Below are 17,959 nucleotides of genomic sequence, written 5' to 3' on the forward strand. Positions count from 1 at the left end.
CTTTCACACAAATTATCTCTCATTACTGAGAATGTGGGGAGACGTTCGTTGTTCCAGCACAAAGGAACGGGTTGCAGGAGAAACACTTACTCTGGTTTCTCAGTCTTTTTCCTAGTGCCGGTTTGAAATTCCTGCAGTTTTCACTGTAAAACCGAGATGGAGCTTGAACCTCCCCATGTTTATGTATGTAGCGGAGTTTACAACTGAAAAAAACTTTGTGTTCCCTTCAAGCTAGGTGAAGGACGGCTTTCACACACACATATCTCTCTTAAATGAGCATGTGGAGAGACGTTCGTTCATCCAGCACAAAGTTAAAGGTTTGGAGGAGAAACCCTTACTCTGGTTTCTCAGGCTCTTTCCTAGTAGCCGTGTGATGTTCCTGCAAATTTCACTGTAAAACCGAGTTGGAGTATGTAACTCCCCCTATATATGTATGTAGTGGAGATTGCAACTGAAAAGAATATTTGTTTTCCCTTCAAGCTTCTTAAAGGACGGCTTTCACACACGCTTATCTCTCAAAAGTGAGCATGTGGAGAGACGTTCGTTCATCCAGCACAAAGGGAACGGGTTGCAGGGGAAACACTTACTCTGGTTTCTCAATCTTTCTCCTAGTGCCGGGTTGAAGTCCCTGCAGTTTTCACTGTAAAACCGAGTTGAATGTTGTACCTCCCCATATATATGTATGTAGTGGTATTTGCCACTGAAAACAAACTTTGTGTTCCCTTCAAGCTTTGTGAATGACGGCTTTCACACAGACTTATCCCTCAGAACTGAACATTTTGAGAGACGTTCGTTCATCTAGCACAAAGGGAACGGGTTGCAAGAGAAACACATACTCTGTTTTCTCAGTCTGTTTCCTAGTGCCGGTTTGAAATTCCTGCAGTTTTCACTATAAAACCGAGTTGGAGCTTGTACGTACCCATATATATGTATGTAGTGGAATTTGAAACTGAAAAGAATCTTTGTGTTCCTTTCAAGTTAGGTGATGGACATCTTTCACACATACTTATCTCTCAGAAGGGAACATCAGTAGAGACGTTCGTTCATCGAGCACAAAGGGAACGGTTTGCAGGTGAAACACTTACTCTGGTTTCTCAGTCTGTTTCCTAGTGCCGGCTTGAAATTCCTGCAGTTTTCACTGTAAAACCGAGTTTGAACTTCTACATCCCCATATATATGAATGAAGTGGAATTTACAACTGAATAGAAACTTTGTGTTCCCTTCAAGCTAGGTGAAGTGCGGCTTTCACACACAATTATTTCTCAGTACTGAGCATGTTGAGAGACGGTCGTTCATCCAGCACAAATGGAACGAATTGCAGGAGAAACACTTACTCTGGTTTCTCAGTCTGTTTCCTAGTTCCGGCTTGAAGTTCCTGCAGTTTTCACTGTAAAACCGAGTTGGAGCTTGTACCTCCCCATATATATGTATGTAGTGGAGTTTGCAACTGATAAGAAACTTTGTGTTCCCTTCAAGCTAGGTGAAAGTCGGTTTTCACACACACTTATCTCTTATTACTTAGCATGTGGAGAGAGGTTCGTTCTTCCAGCACAAAGGGAATGGGTTGCAGGGGAAATACTTACTCTGGTTTCTCAGTCTGTTTCTGAATGCCGGTTTGAAGTTCCTGCGGTTTTCACTGTAAAACCGAGTTGGAGCTTCTACCTCCCCATATATATGTATGTACTGGAGTTTGCACCTCAAAAGAAACTTTGTGTTCTCTTCAAGCTAGGTGAAGGGCGGCTTTCACACACACTTATCTCTCATTAGTTAACATGTGGAGAGACATTCGTTCATCCAGCACAAAGGGAACGGGTTGCAGGGAAACACTTTCTCTGGTTCCTCAGTTTTTTCTAATGCCGGCTTGAAATTCATGCAGTTTTTCCTGTAAAACCGAGTTGGAACTAGTACTTCCCTGTATATATTTATGTCCTGTTGTTTCCCACTGAATAGTATCTCTGTATTTCTCATAAGCTAGGTGATTATCTGCTTTCACATACAGTTTTTTCTCAAAATTTTGGTCATGAATAGACGTACATTCATCTGAAGTAAATGAATGTGTTGCAATAGTAACACTTATTTTGTTTTCTCTGTATGTTTCTTAGTGCCCATTAGAAATTTATTCCATTTGTTTTTAAACTGATTTGAAACTTGTACCTCCCCTTATATATATCTGTAGATCAAAATCCACTGTGTGTTCCGAACAAGCTTTGTTATTTTAGTTATTGTATTCTTTCATACTATTCTTCTCTCAGATTTTATCATATTCAGAGACTATTGTTCATGAAGCATTAGTGTAATGTGGAGTAATTGTAACGCTCTGATTTTTCAGTGTTTCCTAGTGCCTGTTTCAATTTCTTTCTGTTTTCTCCGTAAAACATTGTTTTAACGAGTGCCTCCCCGTATACATTTATGTAGTGTGTTTCCCCAATCGAAAGGTAACTTATGTTCCCAACAATCTAAATTATTGTCGTCTTTCACGCAGATTCATCTCTCAGAATTGTTCATGTGGAGAGGCGTTCGTTCATATAGCATTAAACGAGTGGGGACTCGTAGAAACAATCTGATTTCTCAGTATGTTTCCTTGTCCTTTTTGAATTTTATGCAATTTTCGCTGTAAAACCGAATTGTAGCTAGTCCTCCCCTTATATATATATATGTTTTTTGATTCCCCACACAAGAGAGGCTTTGTTTTCCTGACAAAATAGTGAATTGTTTGCTTTCACACACATTCAACTCTCAGTAAGTAGCTGTGGAGAAACTTTCGTTAATCTAGCATAATAGAAATGGATTGCAGTTGAAAGTCTTACTCTGCATTCTTGTATGGTTTCTTAGTGCCTGTAGAAAGTTCATATAATTTTCACTGTAAAACTGAGTTGCAATTCATACCTCCCCTTATATATGTATGTGTTCTAGTTACCCACCCAAAAGAAACTGTGTCTTCCCAACAAGCTATGTGTTTGGCGGTATTCACACACATTCAACCCTCAGAATTCAGTATGTGTTGAGGCGTTCTTTTTTCCAGCGTAAAAGGTAGAGTTAATTGTAGTAAGACATTCTCTGATTTCTCTGTATGTATTCAAGGGCTGGTTTCAATGTAAAAAGTGTTTGCTCTGGAAAATACAATTGCTGCGATTGCTTCCCCTTAGATATGTAAGTTGCGTAGTTCCTCTAAACCAGAAACTCTGGCTTTCCAAGAAGTTATGTGAAGGACGTCTCCAACACACATACTGATGTCAGAGGTGACCATGTGGAGAGACGTTCTTTCATCCAGCATAAAATGTAGAGTGACATGTAGAAACACTTACTCTGATTTCTCAGCATGATTCTTAAAGCCGGTCTCAAGTAGAAGTGGTTTGCAATGGAAAAGAGCCCTGGAGTTTTTGCTGCCCCTTAGATATGCAACAAGCCTAATTCCCCGTGGCCAGAAACTCAGGGTTTCCAAAAACCTAAGTGAAGGAGGCTGCAACACAGATTCCGTTCCCAAAATGGTACATGTGGGGACTCATTCCTTTATGTAACGTAAACAGCAAGGCTGCACCTCAAGCACTTACCATGATTTCTCAGCATGTTTCCTAGAGTAGGTTTAAAGTTAAAAGCATTTTTCGCTCAAAAACCTTATTAGAGCTTGTTCCTTCTCTTATATTTATAGGTCAGGCAGTGCCCCTAACACCAAAATTCTGTGTTCCAACAGGGTTGGTGAAGGATGGTTTGCACACACATTCAGTTTTCTCTCCTCCTCACTCTTCTGCTAAGGGAACCATGCAGGTTGTCTATTCTGGAAGCCAAGGAAATTTTTTTCATTTAGGATCAGCCTCGGAGATAAATGAGACTTACTTCTCCTTCTTTTCCCTGCTAGATTTCCTCTTGATGCATTTCCAGATCCTCAAGAGTGAGTTCCTGTAACCAAGAAATTATTTCAAAGAAAATGAACAGGTTTCCATAAGGCCACTACCTCTTTTATATTCTTGCTTTTTAATACCTCTTTTCCATCTCTTTATCTCCAGGTATCTTATTTGTATGTCCTTTTGTTGGGGCTGAAGGCTAATCAGCAATAGTGTAGAAATTATTGCTTGATATTACTGATCTACTTTCTTTCTGGATATTTGAATTATCATTGGATTTTAGGGAAGATAACTTCTTTTAAAAAATTCTGGTAAGTATCTTGTGGGTGATTAAGAATCTCTTCATTAAGAATTATAATGCTTAATTTCTGAATAAGTGATGCTCTCATAGAGCTCAAATTTCCAAAGGTTTGAGTGCCACCACTCTCCCAAAGCCTTTCAAACTTTTCCTTGGGGGCACTCAGAACTGTGTGTGTGTGTGTGTCTTTCTGGACTTAGTTTAGCATGAAATGAGCAAAGGGAAGCACCCCCCTTTTTACACAAACAGCAGACGACTTTCACAAATATATAACTTTCAAAAATATATGAACTGTAATGTTGTAGAATTTTACAAGGTGCAGTGACCTTCAGGGCTGTCAACAATGGAGGCAGAACAGTTGGAGTGACAGCAGGTGCTCGTGCTCAGTGGCTGAAGTCACATAATATCCACGGCCACCTCTGGTTAATCTTATAGAGTTGGTGCTGTCTGCAGGCTTTCAGGGCTGTGCCCCCCTCCCCACCAAATATATATATTAGGAAAAGTGAAGAGCCTCAGTATGAGAAACAATAAAGAATTGGAAGGGGAAATTGAGTTTATTGTTTTTAAAAAGAAAAATTAGCATCCAGGTAGTTTAATTTCAGCTCCTAATAGACTGATGTGATAACACAGACAAAGATGCATAAACACCTGTAAGATCATGGGGCAGGACTGGAGACTCTGAAGCAGCAATCACCACACACAACCTTCACTGCTGTCCTTGACAACCATATTGAATTACTTGATTTAAAAAAGACCATAGATGTTAAATGTCATCATTTTGAGAAAGCAGTTCTTTTGAAATCTTATATACTAATGTAACTGAATTGCATAAAGAAATGCTAAATGTGTGATAAAGTATCCAAAGAGGTAACGATTACTGAAAACACCACAAATTGAAGATGACCACAGGATAATGTGCATTTATATTTTAATGATCTGGAAGAATCAGCTCACCATTGTATTCAACACATCTAGTGATGATGTCAAGTGTGGTTGTCCTTGGATACCTTTTTGTGAATGTTGGAATGAAGTCAGGGTCAAGCACACAAGCTTAGTTTAAAAGCAAAAGGTGAAACAGACTTCTTTTCAAAAAGCTATTGTGTCTGGTTAGAAATCATCGAATCCATGGGTCAAGGGAAGAATAAAAACCTAGTGACCACGTGACTGTTTCAGGAGCTGGTAGTAAAATGACAGTTGACAATTGTGTAAATTAGATATGATATTGATGTCCAACTGACCCAATGATTTTTAGTCCATGTGCAAAAAATATATCAAGGAATAAATACTGATTTATGTTTTCTCAGCTCTGTTGCCCCCCCTTCAAGCCTGCATTCTGATTGGGAAACTAAGAACTTCTGCTGCAGGGAGGGGGATTTTCAAAAAAGGAGTGTCCCCCAACTGAGAAAATAAAGAAAAATTAGACGTACACTGTAGAGACACAGGGAGATCTCTTGAGCCAGATGACACTTACTGTGAATTAATAGGAGGTGCAGCTTTTTGATGAGTTGGGTAACATATTGCTGCCTTTCTCAAGGTATTGCCCACGGCTCTTGAGAAGTGATGAAGTGGGGCCAAGGAATTAGCCTCCGAATGCCCTCTGCCATGGATGTTGTCTCTATTTTCCACTTTTAAGCTTTAGCTTAGACAAGTTGCAGTGTCTTGCCAAGTGAGCTACAGACAGTAAGTGCGTCTTGAAGCACACGACTATTTCCTCCTCACTGCAGCAGAGAACCTCTGCATTGGAGAATCCTGAGATGGCATCGGTGGTCATTTTTCATGTTAGGAATCAGTAAGGATGCTATGTCCACGTGGATGAGGAAGGTAAGGTTTCAGTCTCTAAAGTGGTAAGGATGGGTTGACATTTCCACTAAAAAAGTCTCACATCAACAAATGCGTGTCTGTTGTGGACCAAGAAGAAACAAATGTTTCAAAAATAATAGCTTGAAAGGTCAGTGGGACAAGTCAGGCATCTTCTTCATGTCTTCAAGTTCGGGTATCAAACATGGTTTTCCTATCCTGAGTGATACTGACAATTTGTCATGCTCTGTGCCTCATGTATACCGAAGACATTCCTAGATAAAATGTCTAGAAATTGTATCATTCTTGATATGTGTTAAACCGGAGGAGATGAAGGAATTAAAATTGGTCCCTAATATGCATTGATTTTTTTTAAAGACATCAAGTTTATAGAAACTTTTGAAGAATTAAAGTGACAGAAAATTGCAAAGCACCTTCTCCTTCTGGTAGAAAACTGTTCTGTTTTCCTTTTTTGATGAATGTGACATAGAACCAGTACTAATATTGTTTGTATTGCACTTAGTGTTTACAGAGTGATTCACAGCTATTCTCCTTTTTCATCTGTGCAATGACCTCTGGAAGATAAGATTTCCTAGTTATGCTTTTTAATGTCTATTTCTTAACTGTGTCTAAAAGCAGATTGATTGAGATCCATTTGCTCAATTTAGAAGGCTGGACTGATTAATTGTGTCAGAACATTCCAAGAGGCAGAGGAAAGGAAGAGACAGGGGTTCTACACAATGGAAGCTGTTCCTGAAATAATTTGACCAGCAGCCTTATCCATTTTTCCCATGGCTGTGAACAAAACACAACCCAAGACAAGGAAAACAGGGAGCCCATGTGACTCCAGCCTTGTCACGTAGTGTCACGGCTGTCCTCCTGTGCCTTGGAGAAGAGGATGCTTTGGGTCTCTGTTCTACAATCTCTGTTTTGCTTTTCCTCCACAGTGTCTTATTTTACTAGCATATGCTGAAACTTGACTTACATTTCATAGCATTAAAACAAAAATCAGGAACTCTTTATCATTTATTAACTATTTGGTAAAGAGTTTTTGGTGAAACTTTAACTTTATTATTAGGACTTACCATGGCAATGTACAACAGCTACTTCCCCAGATAACAGCAGTGGCTTACACATGCTAAACTTGTATTTCCCTCTTACATAAAGAAGTCAAGCAATCGGTACCACAGGGCTGGTTTGCATGAAGGCCCCAGGGTCAGAGAACCAGATGCCTGTTATTTTCAGCCCGTCAATTTGATGGCCCAAAGTGGCTGCCTGAGGGTCAACCATCAAGTCCACATTCCAGGCAGCTGAGAGGAGGGAAGAAAGGTGCTTCAGTTCCCTTTTGGGATGGTTCTGTAAAGTCCCAGGTAGCTTTCCTGCTTTTATCTTGCTTTAGACAGAGGGCTGAGAGACAGCTTGCTATGAGGTAAGCTCAGCTGAGGACCAGCCATCTCCCTCGAGGGGAGGGGAGGGAGGGGGCGGGGAGGCACCTCTCATCCTGCACGTGGTGTAAGGCACCACGATGAGCCGCAGGGGCCTCCGCAGTCCGTCCATTGCTTCGGGCTGCACTGAGCGGCTGGTAACGATTGAGATTTTCATGTAGAGCTGCGTGTATGCTGAAACAATTGCTCGGTTCATTTAAACTAGTTGCTACCAGAGCACGTTGGAGAACACATTTGTTCTCACCTTCTAGCCAGGGAACCTCCCGCCAGGTTTCTGTCCTACTGTTCATTTCCACGTTATTTTCCAAGACTTCTGGAGGAAATGTAAGCAGCCTGATGCTCAAATGCTTTTCTGTGTGACTGCCCCCTTGTTCTTTGAAGGAACAGCAAATTGCCAAGAGAACAGTGGACAAAATGCCAACCCCCCATTTAATTAAGGGTCTGAGATTTGGTGTTAGGAAATAGAAGAAATTTCCAGGAACACACTTAAGAAACATTATTTCTTTCAAATGTGATTTGGAACAGCAAAGGACAATATATTTTATAGCACAGCTTTTAAGACAAATGAATTGGCAGTAAGTTCCCATAATGAAACGTCCAACAATTCTTTATATTTCTCCTGGAATTTCCTTGGTTCTTGATGTAAATTTTTAAAAATTAATATCAGCTTTCTATTCTTTCTCTTCCTGTAGTTGTAGAATTAATGTGAAAATAGCTCGTTGTCTCACTGATAAAGCCTCCTTGTCAGCCTTCTAGCTAAACAGCTTGTGTACGTTTTGGTGGCAGGTGTGCTAAATAGTAGTTTTCAGGCACTTGAGCGATGCCCATCACACCAGCACTGCGGGAGCCTAATTCTCACCCACGACCAGGTGAGACCCTCCTTTCTTCCGCTGCCTCACCCAGGTCCCCATATTCTGATTCTTTCTCACGACCCATTTTCATAAAGTTCAGCCCTGCACCAGCAGAGGAAGCCTTGGATTCTCAAAGACCAGGAAATTAGTTCTAGGTTTTCTGTTATAGGACAGTGTATAAAATCAGGCAAATTGATATGTCTTTTGAGGTCTCAGGATCCCTGCATTTAAAACAAGAACTTGAGTTACAATACTATTCTCTTCCACTTTTGAAATTCTAAAGCTCCACACAATAGCTTTTTTTAGTTGCTAAAATTTTTCTAGACTATATTTTTTGAAGTTTCACAAATATCTGTTAATTTATATTTAAAAATGTTATATTTAAGAAATGGAATAATTATTTACATTTAAATAGGAATTTAAATCAAGAAATGTTTGATACTGGATGTTTACTATGAGTTCAAGTATGTAAACTTGATTTCTGTGGTACTGTTGATAAACCACAAAATTTGAGAGATGTTGGTTAAAGTTTATCTGGGGCAAAATGAGGACCAGAGTCCAGGTGACATTATCTCAGAGAGCTTGGAGGAACTGCTCTGAAGATGAGGGGGAGCTCAGAATTATATAAGATTTCAGTGAAGAGGGACGTGCGGTCCAGTACACGTTTAGGCAGAGGCTACTGCTAGTCAAGGAGCAGGTTTCTCTGTTAATGGTTTTAGTGCTTTTCTAGATAGGAGGAGATGCAAGAATTTGGGCTCATAAAATTTCCTGAAAATGTCTAACTATCTGAAGACTTTTCTGCCCACTTTCCCAGAGCACAGAGCACCCCATTCCTGATGTTCAGAGGGTGTTGGAGGCCAGCAGTGCAGTGGCTCATGACTTAACCAAATCAGAGGCAGATGACAAGTGCCAATTTTTAGTTGACAATATGTATATATTGTAGGAAAAAATATTACTTTCCAGCCCAACCCGTGTTCTAGTTTTAGTTAGAGATCAACGGATTACTGTGTTAGATGACTTAGGTCAGATGAGGGGGCGATGGAGTCATCTCGTGAGCCGGCCGGTGCTCTATGTCAGCCTCCTTGATCACATTCAATTTCCTTTCTCTTCAAACAGCATACTTCTGATTTTGTGAAGTTTGGAGCCTGTCCTGAGCACATGGGGTCTGGAGGTGGCCCTGATCCTGTGGTCTTTGTTTATTCTGTGAATAATGGTGTGAAACTTTATGTGCCCAAGCTTCATCATAATTTCAAACTTAAAGGATTTAAATATGGGAGATGGATGCCAAGTTCTGGGAATAGATTTTCAGGATAACAGCCAGGATTGGTAAAAAGTAGGGAGAATGGATACAGCCTTCAAAAAAGAAATGCTATTTTACAATTTCTGGCAGATAAGTTAAAGTGCTTGTTGGGATTCTATCAGGAATGTTTAATTGGGAGACTTGTCTTCCATTTTCATGAAACAAAATAATTTTATTATTTGTTCAGTGCCTACTGTCTGGCAATGAGGTAGCCCGTTTGCATATAGTTTTATCATTTAATCTCTACAGAGTCCTAGGAGAACACACGTGTCACAGGTGAGGGAACCAAGAACATCCAGGGTATGTGGCAGGAAGGCAGATGGGCTGGAGGGCTTACCCTCCTTCAGGCTGAGACAGAGACACCAAGGTTTATTGACAAGCATGTTGCTGAAGTGGTTTACTTAATACTTTCCTTTCTTCATGAAGTGGACCCCTTGAAATTGTTTATGTCTGGCTTATTTCCCCTCTCTCCTCTGCCTCAGGATTTCTCATGAGTAGAATGAATTTGGCCTGAACATATTCAGTAAAACCAGAAAATATAAAATTAACCCACACAAATGTCTGATTAGTCCTTGAAATTCAGTAATTCCTAAAACTCCTAGAAACGCAAGGAAGGTGTGTTACCTTTGGGACTGAGTGCATTTGAAGAGTGAGAAATGTAGTGTGATCTGGTAAAGGCACAGGCTCTATAGACAAAGATCCGGGTTTGGATCCTGGCTCCACCAAGTACTGGAAACATGACCACCCATAGCCTCAGTTTCTTCATGTGTTGAATGGGCTGATGGAGCTCACCTCCAAGCCGTCAGGTCAAAATGAGATGATACGAGTGACTCACAGGCAGAATGTTTGACATAGTGCTAGTTGCTCTTGCTGCTTTATAATGTCTTTTTAGGTAATTCCATTGTCCATTGGCTTGTGAATACCTCCTCATTTAGTTTAAGAAAAATAGCATGCCTTCAGAATTTTAAAAAAAGGAATGAAGATATACTGATTAATGCTGGGTGTATTCTTATAGGTCATTTATTAAAAAAATAAGTAGGAGTTCTCTAAAGAGAATTTATTCAGTGTGCCTAGAATATGATTCAGTTAAATATGATTTTCCTTTAAATTCTTTTCAGAAATTTCCTGTGATATTTTTATTGAATAGTAGTTGAAGTTTTCTGAGGAGGGGTTACATTCTAAAAAGTTTATTCTAGTAACAATTGATACATTAAATTAATTATTGATATCCCTGGACAGTGTAAAGTCCTTTTTTTATAATATATATAATTTTGGGGGTTAGTTCTATGACATTTTATTGGGCAGAATTATTTCCCATTTCCATTTTACAGGCAGAGAAAATTAGTCATACGATACTCATTATACAAGAGCAGCAGAGGCTGATTAATTTGGGCAGAGGAGGAAAAGTGTGTGGAGAAAAAATTCTTGATTCTCAAACTGGACACATTCTGCGGTGCTGTGCAGCTGAAACGGTTTTGAATTTGTTTCTCCGTTGTCCTAGATTTCGGCCCATGTGCCTGGAAAGGTCTCTCAGGCAAACATGCTAATTTAAGAAGTTTGTCATTCTAAATGCTCTTAAGAGGATTAAACAAATTCCACAGCAAATAAATGAACATGTTTGGAAGGTTTTCCACCCTCATGCAATTTCCAGAAAACAGACATTATTCACTTGCTAAACCAAACACACAGGTATATTAATGAGCCTGGCTCACATGACTGGACAGCACGGAGGGAGCCTCATCTATTGGCGTGAGTTCTGCTGCAGGAACCACACCTGAAGGTTTAATTAGAATTTATTTCCAGCGAGTGCTTCTCCAGCCTTTTTCTCCCCAATGTAAGAAAGCACCCTCCATGCCTGGCCGTTAGTGGGCAGAGCTCCGCGGCTAACACACTCCCCTGATCATCAGGAGGGTGATGGAGCCAGTTTGCTTAGAAACGCTTAGCTACACTCGCAGCGGGGATCATCAGTCGCTTCTGTGTGTTCACCTCCACGTGCAGGGGAGAAAATCGAGTTTTGCTGGAGACAAACGCTAATTGACCACCAGTTGTTTCAGAGGGACTGTGATGTTGAAAACTGGAGTCCCTTTCATTTTTATATGTTGGATGCAGACAAACTGCACGGCGACACCCCCACTGTAAGTACACCCACCAGGGAGGGGGTCGGAATTTGGATCTGCACGTATTCAGATCCTGGCACTGGTGAGCTTACTGTGCTCTCGCTGGGTTTGGGAGACTGTTTCCGTAGTGATTGATTTGGTTTCCAATAAATTTGCACAGCCGTCTCCTTCAGTCGAGTTCTGATGAGTTCAGTTGGGAGGGGCATGTGAAATTGGGGCAGGCAGAGAGGTGCAATGAAGACTAGACACCATCTGGTTTCCTCTCATTTTTTGTGGGCCCAAAATGGTTGTCTTCTTTTCTTTTCCCCTCAATCCACCCCTTCATGTCAGGGAGTCGTCTTCAAGAATATCTTCCTAAAATATAAAGTAATGAAGAAGGCAGTGTGTCTCTTTGGTTGATTTCGTTTGAGTTGGGTTCATTATTAAAGATTTTCTGGTGAGGATTTTATGAGTTCTTAAAAGCTGGAAGAGCAGCACAACCAAGGAGAGAAAGTCAGAGAAACGAGTCAGTGGCTCCTGTGAGGTCTGGGGGACGAGGGCAGGAGGTGGTGCAGAGGCAGCACCGTGGCCTCCCCTGCAGCCCTGAGGGCAACGTGCGCATGTAAAGCCAGCGTCTCTTGTCACCATGTGTTCTAACAGGACTCCCACTAAAAGAATGCGTGGAGATTTGGGGAGGCCTTACCCTTTACCCTGTTGTCAAACATCTTTAATGCTGACTGTATTTATTCAAGATGACACAGAGATCACCTGTAGAGCTTGAGGGAGCGGTGCTTGCTTCCTGTCTTGCCCGTCCCAGGCTCACTCATCAGACAGCTGATTCTTGCAGGCACTGCAGTGCCCGTGGGGGGAGCTCTGCTCCTGGGGGTCTCTGCTCCTGTGGGGGGAGCTCTGCTCCTCGGGGAGCTGGACACGGGAGTGCTCACTTTGGTGCCGGTCACACCAGCACTGATCCCTCTTCACGTGATGAGCCCTTTGTGTAAGTAGTAGAGGTGGGATCCAGAGTCTTCCTGTGTCTACAGAGTTCTCCAGTAAAGCCAACTTGGAGGAAAGAAAGAAAATGTCTACTGTTTCAAGACTGTGTCCTAAGGGTTTAAAGCTCACTGTGGAGCACACGTGAGATCTCATCCAGTAAATACTCTGGGGTCTTGACTCAGACTTGTCATGAATTTGGCATTCTCATAATGTTATTTCTCTTATAATATGTCTAAGCAATCATTTTTGTGTGATGGTTATATGTGCATAAATGTCCTGAAGAAACTGTTGTTGATGGAAATGTGGGCATCAGTGATACCACAAGGGCTGGTGGCCCTGGGGGCTGCCCGAGCTCCACACCATTTGTTTCCAGCAGTCTTTCAGATTACATCTTATTCCAGAGCTCCCCGGGGCTCCCAACTCTCACTATGTGTCTTGAGAGAATATTTGTTCAGGGGGGAGGGGACAGGATGCTTCCAAGTCTGGGTTCTGGGGTTCCCTGTCTAAAGGTGGCACTGGCACAAATCCTTTATTCATGGAGTAATGAAGCCCCCCAGTCTCGTGGCTAATTGGGCCTCCCTGTCCTTCTTCATGTGAGGAGCCGGAGGGCTTGGGTTAGGCCCCCAAACCTGTTTTTGGTGAGCTTTCAGCCCTATCACACCACCTGGGTTGTCCGTTTCAGTCACATGACTTTGATTTTTGCAGGTAGGTGTGACTCCTGGACAGTGCCTGGGACTTCCAGGTTTCCCCTACAATAGGGGCACTGAAGAATGTTCACCCCATAAGGTGTGTTTGGGGGCCTCGAGGACAAGTAGGGACCCACAGACAGATATCTGGGTGGGTGGCGATCAGGCCCGAGTCTTGGAAGGACAGAGATTCCATTACTGTTGTAACAGTGAACTTAAGGGAGGAATTCGGGAAGGTCTGATGCATTTGAGATTAAAAGTATTATCTGGCTTTTATTGTTAGAAGTAGTGGTTTTTAACCCTTAGACTCATTCCCGCTTTTTATAAGAAATATTTTGTAGCCTTTCTTTTTTGGTGCCCGGAATTGAACATCATAGAAAGTGTAACCTAAGTATAAATATGATAAACAAATAGACAGGTAGATGGAAAGATGCGGTACCTCAACTCTTATATTATGAGGTATTTTATATTTATGGTAATTAGTGACCTCTCAGGACAAAAGGCACATACAAAGGAAGTCACTTCTAATAAACTATTTTTCCAAGCCTTACCTAACTGGGAAACAAGTGGCTTCACAATGTTAGAGCACCTTCCAGGCCCCGGGGAAATCTCCTTGTCACAGTTACACTTGCTGATGGTGTCCTGTGCCATGTGCAAGCACATGCGGTTCAGAAGCTGCCCGGAGGCGGACTCCGGGGATTCCTTCTCCGTCGCAGCTGTGAGGGAGCCTTGCCTTTCCTGACCAAAACCACAGAGGCGATTTTAAGTCTCTGAAAACTGCCATACAGTGTATACCACAACCCCCACAAGATATGTTGAATAAAGTAGAAAACTTTAAGTGCCTCCTTTAGGATAGAAATAGGATATAAAATAAATCATGATTTAAAAAATTCTAGTGCCCGAATTAGTGCTACATTACACTGGATGCACTATTAGGTTAGACAACTTCATTACTGCTTTCCATACCACATCTTCTAGTTAGATTTTATTTATCTGTTTTTTCCCTAAAGAAAAAAATCATATGATGCATTCTTGTGTCAGAGGTGACGAACAGAGAGCAAGTGCAAAACCAGAAATCGTGATGCTGGTCAGTCTAATATCAGCTCCGTCACTGCACAGATCATCTTTACTCATTTTACTGCACTTTTTGGAATTACCTTCTCACTTGGAAAAACCCCTGTGTCAGTTAGATTTGTTAGTAAAACAATTCTTTTTCTTACTTAGTGCATCAGTGATGTTTTCAAGATGATAAAAAATTTGCCCATGGCATTTAAACAGTTGCTTGTTCTCGTAATTCATGGCGCACGGTCTCGTACTTGTCACAACTGGAGAACTGTGCTTTCTGTGTGCAAATTCTCATTGCTTTGGTGACGCAGGGACACGTGTCCTTACTGGATGGAGTATGATAGTAGTTGTTTGCATTCTCTCCCTAAATCTGGAGTCCTGTGTTATGATTCCTGTTAACTTACAAAATATGAATATTGTTATTTACCTAAATAGCTAACATCGCACCAGTGATGCATATCAAATTGGTCCAACTAGGAATTCCAATATTAAGTGAGATAGTAATTTCACAACCCACTATTCCAAAAATTTGGATTGATGGTTCAATTATACCAGGGACATTACCTGTTTTAATTGAATCAATCATTGCTTTCTTCAATAAAAGTTTCCATTCCATCTGCTCTTTTGGTTTATTGTTCTTCAGTGTTTTGTTTGCTTTCTTTCCCAAATATATGTGATTTTGGCTTTTGTCATTGAAAATCCTTGCTGGTTTTGCTACCTCATGCTGGAGAGGAAGCCTTGTGACTGTTTTATAGTCACTGGTTTCATGGTTGTATGAGTGCTTAATGTCACATTGCAGGGGTGTACAGACCTAATGATGTGTGTATATAAAAGGCTTAGTCTACACTGAGTGCAGGGTTAGTGTGAGCAGCTCATGTCATCAGTAACATAGTTAATCCATTACAATCATCCTCTGTTAATCAGTGTTATCCTTCTAACGTCTCCAGGAGAGGAAATGTAGTATTCTAAATGCAAATCTTTGCCACTCTTTTAGTCAATTCAACACCTTTAAAGCTTTGCTGTAATAGGGCTGTGTGCCTGCTATCCCTACTTCTGCTCCTCCTGACCCAGGACGCCGTCTCCACGGCTGATGATCCACGAGACACTGGATTCTTGGTCCCATGGCTCTGTGTGTTCTGGGACATCTGGGGACTTCAGCACTGTTTTAGGGTCTTTGGGTCCCACCTCTTCATAGCATTGCTGAGATGAGATCTGTGGTTTCACTCTCATTCTTGAGTGTACGGTGCATTTTTTCTAGAACCAACACACGCCACCGTGGCAACACTGCTTTGACCATGTGCTGGGACAGCGAATGCTTGTCAGTTCTCGGGTTTAAATTTTCTGTTCTAATTTCTAAAATGGGGTATATTGACAGACACTCTCCATGTAAACAGAAGCTCTGTGGGGTTTTCAGCAACTTCTAAGAGCATAAATATTCCTGAAGCAGCTAAACTTCCTCCCAACAAGTGAGGCGCAAGCCGGCAAGCCCTGGGTGACTGTGGCGGCCAAGCTGTGCAGCCCAGGCTGCTCACTGAGGAGCAAGGAGAAAATCTTAAAAACCTACTTCCATGCTGTCTTTCACAGAATCTCAGAAATAAAAGGTTTAATGTCTAAAGAGGGGTGATTTTTTTAAATAAATTTTTTATTTTTTTCCTTTTTCAGTTTTATTAGGTAGAATTATTACAGTTCAACTTCACATACACATATTACATGTAAATACATGTATAGAGTATACTGCAATTTTTAGTTTACATATATGTACTAATTACTCTTTCTAAGAACAGATTAGAAATTTAGATTTTTAAAATTACAGTTACCAGAGGAATAAGGACATTTACAAAAGAATAATAAACAGAATATGGTAATCCAATCACAAAGGACAGTCAGATGTGCTTACATATATTCAAGAAATCAAAATATTTAGTTCATTTGTGGTCTTATTATTATTGCTATTAATTTTAGATTCCCCATAAATGAAGTCATATGGCATTTTTCTTTCTCTTTCCACCCCAGTTCACTTAGAATGACGGTCTTCAGGTCCATCCATGTTGCTGCAAATGGCATCTTTTATGGCTGAATAGTATTCCATTGTATATATGTATCAGCTCCTCTTTATCCAGTCATGTGCTGGTGGACATTTGTGTTGTTTACATGTTCCTTGTTCTATGTCCCTTCTGGCAACAATAACGGATTTTAAATATTTTCCACCTTAAAATCCTTCCTGAAGGAGATGTGGTAACTGGAATCAAAAACAGTTACAGCACAGGGTGGTGTGTGATGGGCCCTGGGGGCTTGGTAGAAATGTTGGCAGTAAGGATTTCAGATTCTTATCAAATGATTCCACCTCTTGTAGCCCTGCTGACCGCCTCTCTCACGGCCTGCCCTACAAGTCTGACCAGTCCCTTCTATGAATCCTACTGTATTGTGCACAAATTTGTCCAAATGGTGTCATCCAGCAGGGACCTTAAGTGAGGCACCCAAGCTCCTGTGTTAGTTTCTTCCATCAGCCCTTAAATTCCTTGGGAGCCAGGACTGTCTCATTGCCCCAAGGATCCCTAATGCCTAGTGAGATGCCTGATACAGCCGGTACCTAACGAGCACATCGGTCAAATGGAAAAACCTGATTAAAGAAAAGGCCCTCATTTTTCAGACATGCCTACCTGAGTACATAGGGTAAAATGACATGTCTTCTTGGATTTGCTGTCAAATACTTCAACAAAGGACAAATAAAAGAACAAAGGTCTGGATAAAGGAAATATGGAAAAGTTTGTGAATTCCTTAATCTGGGTGATGGGCTTACTCTACTATACTTACTGATGTATACTTAAGTTAGTTTATAATTTTACTGTCATTACCTGAATAGTAAGTATTAATACTTATTAATTGAAATCCTTAGAACTGACCAAACTTACCCCACACAAAATCCTTAATATCCAAGTAGTCTGCCTTATAGAAATCTTTTCCCACAAAGACAGGAAAAAAGGGAAAGGCAGATCCGTGCAGTATTTCCACATTGTCAAAAGACCAAAGGCCGACACAAAAGAGGAGATTGCAGAAAAGATAAAGAGGCTGAAATCAATGTCTGGAAAACCTAACTAAGAATCCTAATTGGCCGAACTTCACTAACCTCAGCACTGCCGCATCAAGAATGGAGCAAATAGGACCTAGTGGATTTTATTTTTAATAAATAAATAATGATCCAGTTCCTACCACAGGCAATTATAATAAGACTGAGTATAAGTTCTACCAACAAATAGTGTACAAATCATAATTTCTACTTGATTCAAACTGCTTCTTCTATAAAATTTGAATCTTTTTATTCTAAAGACAGATTTGTGGCATATTACCAAGTGATAAAATTTTCAACTGGCTTGTATTAAAAAAGTTCACCATAGTGAGGGTGTATTACATCAACTATTACTTTTTGGGAAACCCATGTGCCTTGTCACTCTCTTTCATAAGATTTTCTGTAGAAAATTCAATCCTTCATTCAGGAAAAGGCTGAGCAATATATCTCATGGAAAACCGTCATAAACTGCAACACAAGAAAATGAAAATGACAGTGAGCAGCCCGTGAAGCCAGCAG

General features: G+C 40.9%; 1 long non-coding RNA gene across 1 annotated transcript in view; it reads right to left on the reverse strand.

Annotated features, from left to right (window-relative positions):
* Nucleotides 1–17,959, reverse strand: part of LOC140690699 (uncharacterized) — a 316,124-nt gene that overhangs the window by 126,509 nt on the left and 171,656 nt on the right. The window lies entirely within an intron of this gene.

This window comes from Vicugna pacos, chromosome 31, assembly GCF_048564905.1.
Source record: "Vicugna pacos chromosome 31, VicPac4, whole genome shotgun sequence".
NCBI classification, from domain to species: Eukaryota; Metazoa; Chordata; class Mammalia; order Artiodactyla; family Camelidae; genus Vicugna; species Vicugna pacos.